At 42.5% G+C, this 12,997-nt stretch overlaps 1 protein-coding gene across 6 annotated transcripts in view; it reads right to left on the bottom strand.

Annotated features, from left to right (window-relative positions):
* Positions 1–603, bottom strand: part of ATP11C (ATPase phospholipid transporting 11C) — a 174,997-nt gene extending 174,394 nt beyond the window's left edge. For all 6 annotated transcript variants that reach the window (XM_027607948.1, XM_027607945.1, XM_027607943.1 and 3 more), the window contains exon 1: positions 208–603. The gene's annotated coding sequence lies outside the window, so the exon portion shown is untranslated. The remainder of the gene's footprint in view (positions 1–207) is intronic.
* Positions 604–12,997: the final 12,394 nt, after the last annotated feature.

Here is a 12,997-nt window from a genome sequence, read left to right as displayed (position 1 = left end):
ATGGCGGAGGAGCACTAGGCTCCTCCCGCGGGGAGGGGGGCGCCCCAATCTCTCCGCCTGCGCCGGGCTCGGCACCCCGCTGTCTGCACTCTTCCCCGGCACAGCGCCACCGCCCGCCCTCCCTCCCCGCCGGCCTCGGCAGCTAGCACGCGTGCTTCCGCCCCACTTGGGGCACGGGGGACCCTCCCGGGGCACCCCGCGCCTCACCTCGCCTCAGCCCCGCACGACTCCCCTGCCCCGGCTCTAACTCGTCCACGGCACCGCTTCGCTCGTAGCCCTTTCTCGGTCCGCGGCAGCCGCTCTGCCCCGCGCTTTCGTCCCGCACCCGGGCTAGGGAACCACGGTGCAGTCCGCCGGCCCGCCCCGAGCACGCGAGGCAGCCGGGCTCCCCGCTACGCGGCGGGGAGGAGCCGAGCTCTCAGCGAGGAGTGGGGACAGGCAGGACACTGTGGAGACCCCAGCGGGGGCGCAGCGGGGGTATTAGTTATGAAAGCCGCCCCCTCCTCATCTGCAAAGGCGCGGGTCTCCCCACCACCCTCGCTTCGCTCCCACCTACGCGGCTTTCCCTCTTCCAGTTCTTTCTCCCGTCCTGCCTCCCCGCCTAAGCCGTCTTACTTCCACTTTCTCTATGAGGTTGTAAAGTCAGGCTTTGTGTCGCGGCCGCTGCGCAGCGGGGCGGGATTTCCCTGCCACCCCCCCCACCCCAAACCCCTCCCCCTGGCCCCCTCCTCCGTGCATCTCCCAGAGCATCCTGGGAGTTGTAGTCCAACCGTGCTCCTGTTCCGCCTCGTACTGCGGGCTGGGAGCTCCCCCACTCGCCCGGACGGGGTTTGCCCGAAGGGTTGAAGGAGGAAGCGGCTGAGTCCGCTGCGCCGAACCGCGGTTCTCGGCTCCGACTGGATATGGTGGCCGGGAGTGCTCGGTAGATTCCCGCGGTGAGAAATGTGAGGAGGATAAATGAGGCAAAGCCCTGAATGCTGGGAGCTTTGCCTAGGACTCAAAATTTATGCTCCAGGAAACCCTCTACACTCTCGGCTCCTAGTTTGGAACTGGAATTTGTGAAACTTCAAAAATTAAATATAAAACCTGAATCTCGAATTGCCACGAGACCGGGCATCCCAACCCCCACCTCAGCCGGTTTGCACCGCCCTATTGGCTTGCCCCGTGCTGCTGGAGAACTTTCAGATTCCTCTATAAAAGTAAAGATGAAATAAGTAGAGAGTTGAGAAACATTTACACGAGCCTCCTGCCGCGCCACATTCTCCTGCCAGTTTTCGAGCTGGGGACAGGGTCCAGCTACACCACAGGCCTCCCCTCAGGTCGTGAAGGGCCTTTGCTGCTGGGCACAGGCGCTTCTTTTCCTCTCTGGGGTTTAGATTCATTTCAACAAATCTTTACTGGGCATTTTCTTTGTACCAGGCACTGTGCGAGGGGCTGGCCACGGCGACTACTTAAAAGACATCCCCAACAGGGTGGTTGCAATCTAATGGGGGGTGGGGTGGGGTATAGCGACAGGCAAAAACCACGTTTGAAAGTAACGGCTGCTAGAATGGAGACTCCCAAGGGCTGAGAGAAATTCAGCAGAGCGATACTGCATCCGAAAAGGGGCTGGGGAAGCTTTCCTGAAGGCTCTGGAGATTGAACTGGACCTTGCAACATGGGAACGTTGTAGAGGGTGTGTCCGAAGGAGCCCAGTGGGCAAAGTCCAGGCCGAGGGAGAGGTCGGTGAGAAGGCGCAGTGCAAGCTAAGAAAATGAACACATCGTCTTGGCAGACGCCCAGGATGTGTGGGTGGGGCGGCCCAAATGAACATTAAAACCCAAAAGGATCTTCAGAAACACCCTCTGAAGTTCGAACTTGATTCTGTGAGCAATGAGTAGCCCAGCCCCAATGAAGTGCCAATGCAAGAGACTTAAGGTACGTTCCTAAATAGTCTTAATTGCCGAGAAGTAATACGATTGGAAATATTTGCAATTCTTTCCCTATTACGGTTCCTTCTGTTTGTTCACACTTGAGGCTATATCTAATGATTTTTAAGATTTATGTTAGATGTATATTAATCAGATATTAGGATATTTATTTTATTGGCAAAATGGATCTAAGGTTTTGTTCTCTACTATTTCAAAGATTTATTTTTGAATAGAGTTTATTTTCTGGCTTTACTTTATTGAACACAGCAACTAATATAATTTAATTCACTAATTATTTGTTGAACACCTACTATGTGGCAGGCATTTTTCTAGATACTGAAATTTGGAGGTGGGAGCAGTGATTATCATTTGTTCTAGGAGTAAGTGTAGAATTCTTATCAATAAAATACATCCTTATCAATAAAATAGGTAATAGAAAATGAATTTAGATGTTGGAGATGCAAGTACTTACTAGTAAATAATAAGTAATATCTTTCCATATACAATTTTGTTGAACAAAAGGAAAAAAATGTACTTACAGATTCAAACAGATCAACTTTTTAAAAAATTTTTTCTTTTTTTAAGTAATCTCTACACCCAATGTTGGGGGTGGTTCAAACTCACGACCGGGAGATCAAGAGTCACATGCTCCACCAGCTAAGCCAGCCAGGTGTCTCTCAAACTGATCAACTTTTTTAAAAAACTAGAGAATTAGGGGCACCTGGCTGGCTTAGCCCATAGAGCAAGTGACTCTTGATCTCCGGGGCATGAGTTTGGAACGCCCCCCAACACTGGGTGTAGAGAATACTTAAAAAAAGAAAAAAATTTAAAAATAAAAAAATAAAGAACTAGAAATTATTTTGCAGTATTCTCTCACACACCATTGTGTATTATGTCACATGCCATTGCTATGTTGTCCAGCTTAAAAGCAAGGCATTTTGATCCCCCAAGATATAGCAATATTGCTGGTCAAATTTTCATTTGTTATTGTAATTCTGCTATCTCTATGTCCTAATTATTTCATCACAACACCTATACTCATGGGTCCAGACTAATTTGCTTAAAAATGCAATACACAAATCAAAATATGCTCAGCAAAACATGAAATTTATGCAAGGTAATTTTTTCCCATATCCAAACCCAACTTGAAATTAGTTACTCTCATAAGCACCCTTTAGAATTACTTTCCTTTGTGAGCTTCTTTAAGACAAGAAGAAATTATTTTTCTTCTTTTCAGTACCTCTTCACAGTTTCCAAAGAAAACCTAGGTGTTGCAGAAAGCTGTTGTCAATGACTATGAAAAGCAAACCCATCAGCCAGCATTTTTCATTTGGCCAACTGTATAAACAGAACTGCAAAAACTAACTTCCTCCTGACTAAACTGTCAGAACCCGTGGTATATAACACCAACTCTTGTGGTGTATCAGCTGACTTCAGCAGAAGCCCCAGTCTCCTGCAGGCAGGAATTCTGAGGAAGCAGTCTTCTGTCCTTATTACCATCGTGACTACATATAATGCTTACTGTCAGAAAAAGGGAAAGTGTTCTTCCTCCACCATTTCAATTCTCCCATTTCTATGCAAGCCCCCCAGAAGCCCTTCTCTATTGCTTCCCTTACTCTTTCCCACCTTCTACCTCAACCCCTCAGAATTCTCACCATGGCAAATGAGCAGAACAACCACTAGGGCACAGGATGGCAGTCCACACTTGGGAAGGAGGGGAGCAAATTGCTTCTGGGATCAGTCAGTTGATCAGCAATTCAGGATCCCATCAGGAGGGGAATGGTGAGGAGACACTTTTTCCATCTAATACTAAAAAATGAAAAAAAAAGAAAAAATTGAAGCTGTTATATCAGCATCTAAATCACTGCCATCAGCAAGTTAAAGAAATTTAACTGTCTGCTGAAGTTTCTTTTTTTTTTTTTAGATTTTTATTTATTTATTTAATTGACAGAGAGAGAGACACACAGCAAGAGAGGGAACACAAGCAGGGGGAGTGGGAGAGGGAGAAGCAGGCTTCCCGCGGAGCGGGGAACCCGATGTGGGGCTCGATCCCAGGACTCTGGGATCATGACCTGAGCCGAAGGCAGTCGCTTAACCAACTGAGCCACCCAGGCACCCCTCTGCTGAGCTTCCAAACATACTTCATAAGACTACCTTTTGCCCATTTGAAATTTCTTTCTCCCTTCCAAGTCTGGCCCTAACACTTACTTAAAACTGATTTTATCCATATCTTCCTAATTACTGGCTCTCTCCAATTCATTCTGCACACTGCAACCCCAGAAATCTTTGGAAGACAGATCAAATCACTCCCCTACTTAATGATTTTTCAGCAGCTTCTCATCACTCTTAGGATAAGTCCCAGATCTTGCCTTAACATCACCTACTAGGCCCTGAATTCTCTGACCCCTGCCTTCCTCTCTAGCATAAAGGTGGGCCTACTTTCCCTCTTAGTCACCAAGCTCCACCCCACTGGCCACCTTTCATCCGTTGAGTTCCCAAAGCTTCTTTTCCCCTGACAGCTTTTGCACATGCAACCATCTCCACTGGAATGCTTTCATGGACTTTACTATTCATCCTTCAGATCTCAGCTTAAATGTTGCTTTGTCAGATAAGATCAGGGCTCCCTGTTGTAGTGCTCCACATAGCCCATATTAATTACATCGAGGGCACTGACAAATGAGCTTAGTAATCATGGAGAACAGTGGAAGTCCAAAGGGATTGTGGATGATCTAATGTTGTTTTGCTTTTCAAAATGGGGAAGTAGGTATATTCTAGGAATCATGATACCAAAGGCATACAAGTTAGAACTCTGACTATTAAAAGGATACCAAAGGCATGCAAGCTGGAACTCTGACTGACTATTAAAAGGATGGGGTATTTTAGTACAGTGGAAGAGAAGGGGCAATCTCTAGGAATCACAATGAATTCACTGAGATATAGTTTGGCCTTTAAGATTCTGAGAGAATGATTTCTAAATCAGAATTCTACATCCTCCCAAACTATATTGGGAAGATAGAGACTAGAGACAGAGAAGATGATATGGCATAAGAAGAGTAAATCTTTGTCTTCCATAATGAGTCATTAAGTCAAAATATATCAGTATAGTTATATTATTTAGAAATGAGGTAAACATCAGAAGAAACAGCTAAAATGAAAAGTACTTGCCTCTAGATGCATAGATTGAGAATGGAAAAGAATGGGATAAGAGACTTCTTTGTTTTCTCTTTATAAGTCTTGTAACTAACTTTTAAACTATGAGCATAAACTATTTTCATAAAAATAAAAATAAGTTTGAAAATATAAATAGCATTTGGACACGTAGACAGGAAGTAGGAGAACGTTCTAACCAAGATAAATGGCAAAGATGTGGAGGTGAAAATATTCCAGTAAATGGTAAGTAGACCTGACTACAGGAGCAATGGGTCCATGTTGAGGAGTAGTAAATGATTTAAAATTTATTTTTATTTATTTATTTATTTATTTATTTTTAAAGATTTTATTTATTTATTCATGAGAAACAGAGAGAGAGAGGCAGAGGGAGAAGCAGGCTCCCAAGGAGCAGGGAGCCCGATGCAGGACTCGATCCTGGGACCCTGGGATCATGACCTGAGCCGAAGGCAGACGCTTAACCATCTGAGCCGCCCAGGCGCCCTTATTTATTTATTTTTTAAAGATTTTATTTATTTGACACAGAGAGACACAGCGAGAGAGGGAACACAAGCAGGGGGAGGGGCAGAGGGAGAAGCAGGTTTCCCGCGGAGCAGGGAGCCCGATGCAGGGCTCAATTCCAGGACCCTGAGATCATGACCTGAGCCCAAGGCAGACGCTTAATGACTGAGCCACCCAGGCGCCCCAAATGATATAAAATTTAAACCTACCTTCTCAGGAAGCAACTAAAATATACATTCCATCATATGAGAGAGTAAACTAAGAAAGAGGAATTCATGAGATCCAGAAAATGGGAAAAACATAAAAGGTTAAGGAAATTCCTGATATGATAATGAAAGAAAGTTTGAGGTAGACAGCTGTGTGGCACACCTAGGGAGCAGCCAGGCTAGTGGAGAGTGGGAAGATGGAGGGATACAGGAGGGATGTCTCTAGAGAAAAAAATTTTTGAAAATTAACTGATAGATTACCTGATGTGCTTGACCATGTGGAGAATAGTATTCAGAAAGGTTTTACAGTTGTATGGGAAATTAGTGAAGAATTAGTGATTGATACATAGAAAATAAAGCCAACTAGGAAAAACCAAGGCAGTTTGTAACTCCAGGAAAAACTGAAAAGTTGCACAAAAAAGTAAATGAGTCATGATAAAATGCTACTTGGCTTCAAAGTGAAAGACATTTACATAACCATAACGATGAAAACACTGTCTTACTGATTTACCAAATTGCAAATCTTTTGTAGGATGAAGGGAACACAAGTTCGAAAGGGTGATGTTGTAAGAGGTCTAAATCTATATCTTCCATAATAAGAAGACAATCAGTACTATCTAAAAATTGAAAGAACAAGAAATATCAGTATAAGTACATTATATAGAAATATATAAGTAAATACTAGAAGAAATAGCTAAAATTATTCAAAATAGTTGCTTTCGTAGTATAGATCAGAAGTTGGGAGAGATGGAATAGGGGTTTGCTTTTTTTCTTTATAAGTCTTATTGATCTATTTAACTTTATGAATATGCATCACTTTCAAAAATAAAAATAAAAAGAGTAAATTGCATTTTGAAAGGGCAGAAAGGAAAGAGAGCATTCTAGCCAAGAGAAACAGCAAAGACATGAAGTAGTAAGTAGACATCCCTAGCAGAGTGTGGGTTCACAATGGGGAGCAGTGAAAGATAATTTTAATAGTCATTTATTGAGTACTTGCTATGTGTTAGGTACTGTGCTAAGCACTTAATATACATTATCTCATTTATTCTTACTAACCCCATATGGTACCACTATTATCCTCATTTTATTTTTTATTTTTTTTTAAGTTTTATTTATTTATTTGACAGAGAGCGCAAGTAGGCAAGAGCAGATAGAGGGAGAGGGAGAAGCAGGCTCCCCACCGAGCCGGGAGCCTGATGCGGGGCTCGATCCCAGGACCCTGGGATCATGACCCGAGCTGAAAGCAGAGGCTTAACCAACTGAGCCATCCAGGTGCCCCATCCTCATTTTATAGATAAAGAAATGGAGAAGTTAGGGAACTTGCCCGAAGTCACAGCTAGAAAATAGTAGAGCAAAGAGTCAAAAAGATCTACTAGACAGCAAATCCATACCCTTAACCACCATATTTTGAAGGCGTAATTAACAACATTTGATCACTGATTTAATTTATGGGACAAAGGAAAGAGGTGAATTCAAAATGACTCTAAGGAATTAAGGCTCTGTGAGCGGGAGAATGATGTTTATTCATTTTAACAATTGACTACACCCAAGCAGCATGACAAAGCTATAGCAATGAATGGGAGCAATGTGATCCCTGTCTCATAGAGCTTGCCATCATTCATACATAGGAGAATCATTTGTGGGAACATCAGTGGAGAAAATTGTGAGTTCAGTTTTAACTATGTTGAAGTAGCAATAGAATGCTTGAAAATGTCCAGTATGCATGGAAAATGTGGTATAAGATGCTGTAAACCTCAGAAATCTATCCCTGGTCAGGGGAAATCAGGACTAAGAAAAGCTATTTCATTTAATGCTTCAGAAACCATGAATGAGCTTTAAGAGTGCACTTTCAATGGTAGTCGGGTCAGAAGCCAGATTGTAGCTTATAGGTATAAACCATTCATTCTCAAAGCTTGATGGTTTAAGAAGGAAAAAAGATTGTACAATAACTAGGAGGGCCATAAGGATAAGCAACTTTTTTTTTTTTTCCAAACGAAAGGAGACCTATATATGTGTAAAAGCAGAGAGGAAAGGATTCTGTAGAAAGGAGAAGCTAAAGATTTCAGAAAGAGAAGATAATTGAGGAAGCAGGGTGTGAAATGAGGTAAGGGCATGTGGCTCCGGTTTGAAGGGTAAGGAGGGACCCTTTTTCCTCTAAGATAGTAAAGAAGGCTGACAGGGGAGAGAGCGAATCAAATGGTCTTAGATTAAGAGGATGCACAGGAGTGAGCATCTATTTTTGAGCAGAACTTAGTTTTTGTGAGAAAGGTCAATTGGGGAAGGAGGTGTAACCTCATAAGGAACCAAAGAATAAAATTTGAGGTTCAGATCTGAAAATTAACAAGCCCTTTGGGTACTCAACAGTCCTATTTCACCACTTTCTACTGTTTAAAATAATTGCAGGTTGCACCATCCATCAGTCTTCCTGATCATTTAATTCAAATTTTATCTCACCCAGGCTAACATTTAGGTACTAAGACTCAGGCAGAATGCCATCAAAATCCATTAAAAATGGCTCTCTTCCCAGCAGTGATAGTGATGTAAACTCCCCTTAACAATCAAATCCAACCTTGAATTAATTAATATCTCTGTTGGTATCTATTTTAAGTCATATGGTTCTTACTGGCTCACTTTCTAGCATTTTTTAATTTCATTTGGCACTATTCAGCAAGTATTTAGTCTGTCCTACTTGAAAAAGTATTTGCCATTTTGGTTTCACTTATTTCCTGTCACAGGATGTAACTATAATACACTCACGTGCACAAAACACGTAACAAACATAAGAGCTTTTCGAGGGCAGGGCCATGCCTTATTTACCTGTATCCCTATTTCCAGGGAAGAGCATGACGTGTTATTGAAGTTCAAGAAATGCTGACAAAGGAATGAATGATCATCTGTGTGCTGTTCTGGGGAGAGCCCTAAACTGAGATCCAGGAGATGTCAATTCTGGCTGTTACCTAGAGCTTCCCTCGGACCAATCACATACATTCTCTGTACCTTATTTTCTCCATGGGAAGATGAAGGGATTGAATGATTTATTAAATTACTTCTGACTTATGAATTTTACATACCATTTTTAAGATGATAAAATTCCAGTTTTCCGAGTGGCACTATTTGGATTGCTGTTTGAAACTTGTTCTAAGTCCCTGGCTAACCCATTGGTCACAACGCCTGTGAGTCAGAGTAGATCTGCCCCTCAGGTCATCTCTCCCAGACATAATAGACAACCAGATGTGCCACTCAAAACTCTGTTCACTGGGAAGATTTCCCTTCCCTCGTATCTTTTTGGGGTTCCCCATGGTGGGGTTCCCCATGGTGGGGTTGTAGTGCTGCAGTCATCTACTTTTACTTTCAGATGGTGCCAGGTTAACTATGCAAAGTTATATGTAAACCAAGCTGATGTATTTCTTTTTTATCTTGAGTCATTTGGTCATAGGTAACTTACCAGGAGGCCACAGGTATGGATTGAGAAAGGGGCAGCCGTATGGCAGGAGGAGGTGCCGTGGGAGGCTGGGCCACCTGTGCATGAAACTAACATATGCCTTCAGGGCTGCTCAGGCTCTGTCACCAGCTAGACCCCAAGACCTGATCTCTACTGTTCACCTGCTTAGACCCACCAACCTTTGTCCCATATTTTTCCTTAAGCTCTTTTTTCCCCCCTTATCTTTTAACAAGAGACCCAAAGGGCATAGCATCCTGTGGTGGAAACCAAAACTACCACTCAAGCAAAAGCAACTGCCTGGACAAAAGGTTACCCGTCAGCCCAGAACACCCAGACCAGCTGGAACTTAACTCCCAACTCATACCTGCACAGATGGACCATGGAGTGACCCACAGTTACCTTTACCCGGGTGGAACAGAGAACACCTACCAATTAAAAAAAAAAAAAGACTAAACCCACCAAATAAATTAAGTACTTACACGGTACATTTAATTAATCTTCAGAGTAAAACTGCTTCTTTTTCTATGTGTGTACATACATACAGATGGGACAGTTACCCAGGCAACCAGATAGAACATGGACTTCAAAGGAACAATGGTCTTGTCATTCTTCACAAGAAGTTAATTAGCTCCTCTCCTACAGATCACTTCTAAGACTCTGATTGGTAATGTCTCAACTCCTGCTCAGCTATAAAGTCATAATTAATAATTAGTCTATTTCTCTGGTAACTGTCATTTCATGACTACTGGGCAATCTCCTATCATTAATGACTGTTTTACATTACCATGGGACAGGCATACTTTTACTGACCCTCAGGCTTCCATAGGACGTTTTAGCCAGGTCTAATCACTATGAGGTTCCTTCACACACACTCCCCTCCCCAACCCAACATGGTTATCCAAATGAAATTCAATTAAAGGAATAGAAAAATTACAAAAGGGTTGATAGACCAATGAACCAAATATGTGTATATTTGTCAGGCAGTAATTTTTTCTTTTTAAGTGCTCACTAGATCATTATCTCCTTTGGGCTGCCTCCATTAATTATTTCTCAGTCCTCCACAAGTTTGGTGTTCCCTAAAGTGCAGGACTCTCAATAATTTCCCTGATTCACTCCAATTTAGGGATAGTGCTTCCTGGATGGTGTATTTGTAATATGTACAGAGTCCCTGACATCAACAATTTTGTATTTAATAGAGAGATGTGAGACTATTTCACTTTTTGGCAGTTTGTGAAGTGCCATATTTGTCAACGGTGAGTCCCGTTTCTGCCTCCATGCCGACCTTTGTTCTTGAGTTTGGCCAAGAAAGAATTCAGAGCCAAACTCTCAAGTAAGCAAGAGTTTGATAGCAGTTAACAAGAAAGTACACTCTCAAGATGGGAGAGAGGGCAGGCACAGAGATGGCAATTGCACTGGGGGCTCAGGGTTGTCTTTTCTTTTTATGTTTGCATAGGCTATGGGTCATAAGTAGGGTGGTCTCTGACTGAGGTTGCTTCCAATCATCTAAGGGACTCCTCCTACTGTCTGGAGGGGGAGTTTCTTGGCCCTATACGGTCCTTGTTGGGACTGTCATGGCAGGCATCCCCCTTGAGGGTGGGGGGGTGGGAGGGTCAAAACTACAGTGTTGTATATATTTTAATGAAGCTCTAGGTTGCTGGTAGGGCAGTGGTTATAGGAAAGGATGCATGCATATTCCTCCCCACCCCGCCCGCCGTCTCTCCCTGTAGTTTGAAACTTGGTTTCTTCCCTTTTAATCGGTTGGAAAGTATTTGTTCCCTGCTCATATTTGACTAACTGTCCACTCCATCATATTAATATTAGTTATTGTTATTCATTATTATTATTTAGTGGGAAAAATCACTGTCTTCTTTGGTTTAAACCAAAGCTATCTCAGGAATATATGGTAATTTCCCTTATCAGCTTTCGTTCTTGGCCCAGATCATAAACAATATTCACGATCTTGAATGTACAGAGAATTTATTTATAGCCTTGACATACTTTTCCATGAACTGTTTAAATATCAACATAGTGCAAACGAAGTCTGCCAGGAAAATAAATGATTTATATTCATTTCTGTGGGTGACCTTCCATAGAAAGAAATTAAGGATTGCATAACTATAAAGAATAGATAGAAACAGCCAAAAGTTCAACGAACTGCGGTGATTATAGGTGATGAAATTACATATATTTGGGGTTTTTCTGTGTATCTTATATTTCCCTCATGTAGTTACACAATGACCTTTGGCATATTTTAGAGGAAGACGTATGCTTATTTCAATTTCTTCCTCAATTGTAGGGATGGCAAATATATGGCACATATGTTGTCACTCCCCACTCCCAAGTTCATAGCAGACAATGCTAGTCAATCTTGGTACTCTATGTCACTGAATTTGGAAGTAATCCCATGATCTTTTGCAATCCCGCCCTCCACACAGCTGTGTGAATAGATTAGAGTGATCACCTGAGATGGAAGCCTTTTGTCATTCTTGTTCTAACCTTAAGAGTTCACACCTGTCTTAGTCGAGGATCAGTGGTGACAAGGAGTACAAACTCATTCAAACCAGTTTAAGAAAGGGACATTTATTTTAAGAATACAACAGACAATATTACATATGTCTGGACTATGAAGAACAGTCAAGCCATAGAGTGATCGAAACTAGAATTGGCAAGCAGAAACAGCTTGCTTGCTCTTTCTCTCAGTGACCACATAGTGTCTCTCTTCTATGCTTCTCTGTCTCCTCTTTCTTTTGACTATTATCTACTTTCTACCTAACATGCCTTCCCAGCCCTACTCTACATGTTATTTAATTCAAGCATCCTCATAATTCTCTCTCTAGAGTTTCTGTGTCTCTTACTGAAAATCCTCAAGAAACCACATCTGATGACCAACTAAGTTTCGGGCTTCTAGGAAGTAGCCAGTTGTCTGCTTTTGGTTCTTCAGGGTTGGGGGAGCGGCTGTTAGGGGAGTGGAATCACATTGTAGGAAGGGCTGTCCCTCTCAGAAGCTATAAGTTTCTCCGGGTTGAACCTGAAGAAGTTGACAAATTGACTATCTAATCTGCTTATATATACTCTCCTATTTGTCCCCCCTGAGTTGCCAGATAAAATACAGGATGCCCAATTAAATTTGAATTTCAGGTTAATTATGAATATTCTTTGACATATGCATACCAAAAAATTATTCATTGTTTATATGAAATTCACAGTTAACTAGGCATCCTGTATTTTTTTAAAGATTTATTTATTTTAGAGAAAGAGAGCATGAATGGGGGGAGGAGCAGAGGAAGAGGGGGAGAGAAAGAGAGAAGCAGACTCCCTGCTGAGTGCTGAGCCTGATGCAGGGCTTGATGTGGGGCTCCATGCAGGCCTCCATCTCACTACCCTGAGATCGTGACCCAGGCTGAAATCAAGAGTCAGCTGCTTAACCAACTGAGCCACCCAAGTGCCCCGGCATCCTGTATTTTTATTTGCTACATCTGTCAATCCTATCCCTGAGTCCTCCTCCTTTGGACTCACTCCTTGAGCTGTTACGGTGACATTTTTCCAGTAAGTCAGTAGGTGTTACCCTTAGAGTGTGGGTAAAAATCCTAAACTAAAATATCTCTATTAGAGATCAGCGTGGCCACAGCAATAGTGCAAGCTTAGAATATTGCACATTTTACTATTATTGGCTCTATATTTGAAGACTTGCTATTTTCTTTCAGGCTGATTTTAGTAGAGATTTTTTTTGGGGGGGTGGACTATCTCTTCCACAGAATAGAAGCTGGGGG

The sequence above is a fragment of the Zalophus californianus genome, chromosome X (assembly GCF_009762305.2).
Source record: "Zalophus californianus isolate mZalCal1 chromosome X, mZalCal1.pri.v2, whole genome shotgun sequence".
NCBI classification, from domain to species: domain Eukaryota; kingdom Metazoa; phylum Chordata; class Mammalia; order Carnivora; family Otariidae; genus Zalophus; species Zalophus californianus.
This window is presented reverse-complemented; position numbering and strand designations above follow the sequence as displayed.